The sequence below is a fragment of the Squalius cephalus genome (genome assembly GCF_949319135.1).
Source record: "Squalius cephalus genome assembly, chromosome: 20".
Taxonomy (NCBI): domain Eukaryota; kingdom Metazoa; phylum Chordata; class Actinopteri; order Cypriniformes; family Leuciscidae; genus Squalius; species Squalius cephalus.
Window position 1 is genome coordinate 9,568,726 of NC_137141.1, and position 6,700 is coordinate 9,575,425.

Sequence of the window (6,700 nt, forward strand, 5' to 3'; positions counted from 1 at the left end):
GAATCATACACAAATTTGGGGCAATATCAGGCGAAGTTGGCCTCGAAGCTCTGTTTGGAAAAAGGTGCAATTCCAACCATCAGAGACTTGCCTGAAATTGAAACGGTAAGACTGAGTTTTTATTGCTCTACTGTGTGTACAGGGCTCCAGAATAACTTTTTTTATTAGGAGCGCTGTAGCCCCTGACTTAAAATTTTAGGAGCGCAAGCAGAAAATTTAGGGGCACACCTTCACATTTTCCCCCTAAATAACTATTACAGACAAATGCTTTGATAATAAATAGATTAATCGTACAGAAATTATGGTGCAGTTTTATTTTAAGATCACAGGGCTCCAGACTAACATCTGAGGGCCGCGGCTCTAAGTTCTACAGAAAGTATTTGGTAGCACTGTGGGATGACAAAGCACTGAGCTAAATTTGAGGTGTATAGATAAAGTTAAATTTAATTATTATCCTTCATAATGTCTTAATATTATTTCAAAAGCAAAATGAGTGACAAAATAGATATTAGGGAGTGAAAATAGCCAATAAGCTCCCTCAGCAGCTATGTTTACAATGGTAATTTAGTCTTCTTTTTAAAAAAAATAAGAATAAGTGTGAGTTTTCCTACTTCTTGAAACTTTCAGTTTTATAAATAGAGACAATCTTTAAAGGATGAACAAAAATGTTTTGGTCGACACATTAAAAAAAAAACATTTTAATAGGATATAGTTTTGAAGTGCTGTAAAAAGATGTGTAGGCTACTTTCATAACCACAGTATACCATAGTTATAGTTATGCCTGAATACGCAATGTTTTTGTCTGTTACTATAGTCAATGTATCAGATTACACGATTTCGACTCCTAAAAATCTTGTCATGACCTGGACAAGAAACATTGTCAGACTACACATTGCTTTACGACCAGTCATCTCGAGCCGTCTCACACACATATTCACTCGCACATGTACACACGCACTCACTCACATACACGCACATAGACTAACGCACGCACGCACGCACACACACACTCACTCACTCACTCACTCGCGCACACACTCTCTCACTCTCTCTCGCTCGCTCGCTCACTCACTCACTCGCGCGCGGGCGCACACACACACACACTCATTCACTCGCGCGCACACACACACTCATTCACTCGGAACCCTTCATGGAGGACCGTTAAAAAATTAAACATGCTAGTCTTCTTGTCGTGATGTCGTAAACAAAGCATCGCAGACGCGACGTCGGTTGTCGCCCACTATGAACGAGATGAAATTTACTGGTCGCACATGTGCGACTGGATGTAAAATTTAGTCGCACACTCTCAAATTTTGGTCGCAGTCTGGAGCCCTGGTGTAACAAACAGCAGCTAACTAATGCGGCTATTGTATGCTAGCGGGAGTATTAGCTTTGAGGTAAACATGGGGAATGGCTGCTAACATTACTTTGCAAACAACAAATGACTGAGATCATCATGAATTCGGCTATTGTATATTGCCGGTCGCGGCCAGGGGTGCGTTTCCCGAAAGCATCGTTGGCCAACTATGGTCGCAAGTTCATCGCAATGTCCATTGAACTCTAACGTTATTGGTAACGTTGGAACTTGCGACCATAGTTGGCCAACGATGCTTTCGGGAAACGCACCCCTGGTCGGGTTCATTCATAACTTGCGCCATGATGTCATTTTGGAATGATGCTAAAGCGTTACCTGCGTTGTCAACCCCCCTCCTTCCTGCCACCAATCAACGCGCCCCTCATTTGCATTATTAAAATGACCGTCCACGACAGCCAAAATATCGCATCAGATCTCGCGAGACAATAATGCCTTCAGAAATAAGGGTCTGAGGAGCTCTGTGTTTATTTTTTTTCCACTTTTCTTTTTTAGAAGGGCCTGAAAGACTATAATACAGCAGTAGGTATCCAAGGTAATACTAGGTTATGACTCCTTTAAAGCTTTTACTCTTAAACACAAAAGGCACGTCCACTTTAATAAAAAAAGAATGTTTATTAAACAAACCAGATCAAGTAATAATATTCAGCAAACCTTCTAGTAGCCTACTTTCTTCAATCTGTCTCTCTTCTCCAGTGGGTTGGGCTAATCCAAAAGAAGTGAAAACAAGGGGGGTGTTCTGAAGACAGACTGTTACCTGTGAAACAGGGGTGCTCTGAAAACACCCCCATTAGCAATTAGTGCTTTCCACCTGATGAAATGAACGCGGCAAAAATTTGACCAATCTGAATTTTGGTCGAGCCAGAACGTATCGACCAATAATCGACTAATCGACTGGGAGAATACAGCCCTAGTCAACAGTCTGTATCATCATTATACTGATTGTTACAGTCTAATGAGCCATGTGTGCAAACAAGAATGATATACTGTACATTCATGGAGGTCAGTGTCAGTCCTTTCACTTGTTCCTGTTTCTATGTGTTTATGTTAATAAGTCAATTGATTTGTAGCTTCTTGGACAAGTTCAGCTCTAAATGGGTTAATATTAGAAAACTGGAGATGTGGTTTTCAGGCACATATTGGCTTCTATGGTTGCTGTCTGTATAATCTTGTAGCACGTTTTTTTTTTTAATTCCAGCGTTGTTGGTGGACGTGAGGAAGCTTGTTTCCATCAACAACACCACCAATAAAGATGTTGTCGACCACCCCTCCAAAGATGTTGATGACCCTGATGCTGAGAGTGACGGCCCAGGTGAAACGTCACTTTGCACACCTTGCAGACCTTCTCAAGTAAGTATTTATTAATTGGTAAATTTCGAACAAACATTAAAACTTAAACCATTTTTGCCATTCTATTGCTTGTGGCAATTATCTTTGTTTTGCCCTTCGTTGCATTCTATTGCTTGTGGTGATTTTCCTTGTTTATTTCTTTGCTTATGCTCTTTATTTATTTATTAATTTTATTTATTTGTTTGTTTACAAAAGGTGAAAATCGGGAATGATGGAACCGTCACTGTCTCGTCACATTGTTGGGAGACTGCAAAAGCTTGTTGCATTGGTGAAGTAGGGGTCCCCCCACGCCCAGAGTATGGAGCCCCAAGCGTGGTCGTTTAAAAAAAGATAAGTCGTTTAAATCAGCGAGGAACCAAGATGGACTCCTAACCAGGATAACGGACTGTTCTTTTGGCAATTTATTTCTTTGCTTTTCCACAGTTCCTTGAAAGTTTGTATATTGTTTTATTTATTCATAATTATTTGTGCATTTTGTTTATAGATATTTTATTTATATTTTATAACAGCTCTGCTGAAAGTTTGAAATAGACATGGGTCATTGAAATTGCTTTAATTTATATTTTGTATATTTTCTGTTCAGTGGCACTCTTTAAAACTGTTTTACTGTTAAGAAATGTAGAGTTCAATCACATTTCCTTTGTCTGACCATATGCAAGGTCTCCTGTGGTTTTACTAGGCCTGTGTAGCTCTCTACCTCAAATTGGGTTTAGTATCTGTGCCTGATTAAAAGAAAATAAAGGTGGCTTTTGATAGATGACCCATTAGTCTGTTCATATGTGGTATAAAGGTTTGCACATATATTGCAGGTTGAATATTTAAGTATTCATATTTTAGATGTTGCATGTACTGTATATATCACCATATATGTACATACATTGTTAGGCATGTTCTCATATATGTACATGTATATTGTGTATATATTTTACAATATATATGTACATATTTTCATATAATATTACATATATTTAAAATGTATTCCACAATATATTGAACACACATATGTACATATATTTCATGTATATATTTCCATATAATTTTCCATATATTTAAAATATATTCTACCATATTAAACATACATGTGACACTATATATTTACATATATTACCAAAACATTTTCCCATATAAATCTAAATACATTATGGTGGATATTTATAAATATAATATTGCATATATTTTGGGATATATAAACACATATATTATATATTCATGTTCAATATATTGTAATATATTGAAAGCGGCAATCATTTGTATATTTTGCAATATATTGCAATATATTATATGAATATATAATACAGTGTATAATATATTTATCATCAATATATTAGTCAATGTATTCAAATATATAATATATTGGAAAATAAAAGGGGGAAATAATATATTACAATATATTACAATATATTTTAAGAAATATATTGGTAAATATATTTTCCTTTCATAAGGGTGAACCAATCATTCTTTTAAAAAAACCCTCACATTGACAAGTTCTTCCTTTAGCTGGGCTCATAAAAGTTCTTAGGTAGACTGGCTGGAGCCGGGATGGGTGATGTGGGCCTTGGAATGTTTAGTTCTGTGTGGAGTTACGTTTGAACAAATCACCTGGAAGATTAATTTGTGTTTGTTTCGCACTCAATCCTACACTTCTCACTGAAGCTGAAACATGCTACTTAACATGAGAATGAACCTCATGGGTTCTCGCTGAAGCTCAAACGTGCTGCGTAACACGAGAATGAACCTGATTTCTTCTCGCTGAAGCTGAAACATGCTGCGTAACACGAGAATGAACCTCATGGGTTCTCGCTGAAGCTCAAACGTGCTGCATAACACGATAATTAACCTCATTAGTTCTTGTGGAAGCTCAAATGTGCTGCGTAACATGAGAATGAATCTTATTTGCTCTTGCTGAAGCTCAAACGTGCTGCTTAACACGAGAATTAACCTGACTGGATCTTGCAGAAGCTCAAACGTGCTGCGTAACACGAGAATTAACCTCATTGGTTCGTGTGGAAGCTCAAAGTTCTACGTAACATGAGAATTAACATGATTGGTTCTTGCTGAAGCTCAAATGTGCTGCGTAACACAAGAATGAACCTCATTGGTTCTTGTGGAAGCTCAAAGTTCTGCGTAACATGAGAATTAACATGATTGGTTCTCCCTGAAGCTCAAACGTTCTACATAACACACGCGAATGAACCTCATTGGTTATTGTGGACGCTCAAATGTGCTGCGTAACACAAGAATGAACCTCATTGGTTCTTTGTGAAGCTCAAACGTGCTGCGTAACACAAGAATGAACCTGATTGGTTCTTGAGGAAGCTCAAAGTGCTATGTAACACACAAGAATGAACCTCATTGGTTCTTGTGGAAGCTCAAACGTGCTGCGTAACACGAGAATGAACATCATTGGTTCTTTGTGAAGCTCAAACGTGCTGCATAACACTCGAGAATTAACCTCACTGGTTCTTGCAGAAGCTCAAACGTGCTGCTTAACACGAGAATGAACCTGATTGGTTCTTGCTGAAGCTCAAACGTGCTGCGTAACACAAGAATGAACCTGATTGGTTCTTGCTGAAGCAAATGTTTATAGCTTAGACGTGCTGAGTAACACAAGAATGAACCTCATTGGTTCTCACTAAAGCTCAAACGTGCTGCGTAACACGAGAATGAACCTCATTGGTTCTCACTAAAGCTCAAACGTGCTGCGTAACACGAGAATGAACCTCATTGGTTCTCGCTGAAGCTCAAATGTGCTGCGTAACACAAGAATGAACCTCATTGGTTCTTGCAGAAGCTCAAATGTGCTGCGTAACACAAGAATGAACCTCATTGGTTCTTGCAGAAGCTCAAATGTGCTGCGTAACACAAGAATGAACCTCATTGGTTCTTGCAGAAGCTCAAATGTGCTGCGTAACACAAGAATGAACCTCATTGGTTCTTGCAGAAGCTCAAACGTGCTGCGTAACACGAGAATGAACATCATTGGTTCTTTGTGAAGCTCAAATGTGCTGCGTAACACAAGAATGAACCTCATTGGTTCTTGCAGAAGCTCAAATGTGCTGCGTAACACAAGAATGAACCTCATTGGTTCTTGCAGAAGCTCAAACGTGCTGCGTAACACAAGAATGAACCTCATTGGTTCTTGCAGAAGCTCAAACGTGCTGCGTAACACAAGAATAAACCTCATTGGTTCTTGCAGAAGCTCAAATGTGCTGCGTAACACAAGAATGAACCTCATTGGTTCTTGCAGAAGCTCAAATGTGCTGCGTAACACAAGAATGAACCTCATTGGTTCTTGCAGAAGCTCAAACGTGCTGCGTAACACAAGAATAAACCTCATTGGTTCTTGCAGAAGCTCAAATGTGCTGCATAACACTCAAGAATTAACCTCACTGGTTCTTGCAGAAGCTCAAACGTGCTGCTTAACACGAGAATGAACCTGATTGGTTCTCGCTGAAGCTCAAACGTGCTGCGTAACACAAGAATGAACCTCATTGGTTCTCACTAAAGCTCAAACGTGCTGCGTAACACGAGAATGAACCTCATTGGTTCTCACTAAAGCTCAAACGTGCTGCGTAACACAAGAATGAACCTCATTGGTTCTTGCAGAAGCTCAAATGTGCTGCGTAACACAAGAATGAACCTCATTGGTTCTTGCTGAAGCTCAAACGTGCTGCGTAACACAAGAATGAACCTCATTGGTTCTTGCAGAAGCTCAAACGTGCTGCGTAACACAAGAATGAACCTCATTGGTTCTTGCAGAAGCTCAAACGTGCTGCGTAACACGAGAATGAACCTCATTGGTTCTCGCTGAAGCTCAAACATGCTGTTTAACAAGAATGAACCTCATTGGTTCTCACTAAAGCTCAAACGTGCTGCGTAACACGAGAATGAACCTCATTGGTTCTTGCAGAAGCTCAAACGTGCTGCGTAACACGAGAATGAACCTCATTGGTTCTCGCTGAAGCTCAAACGTGCTGC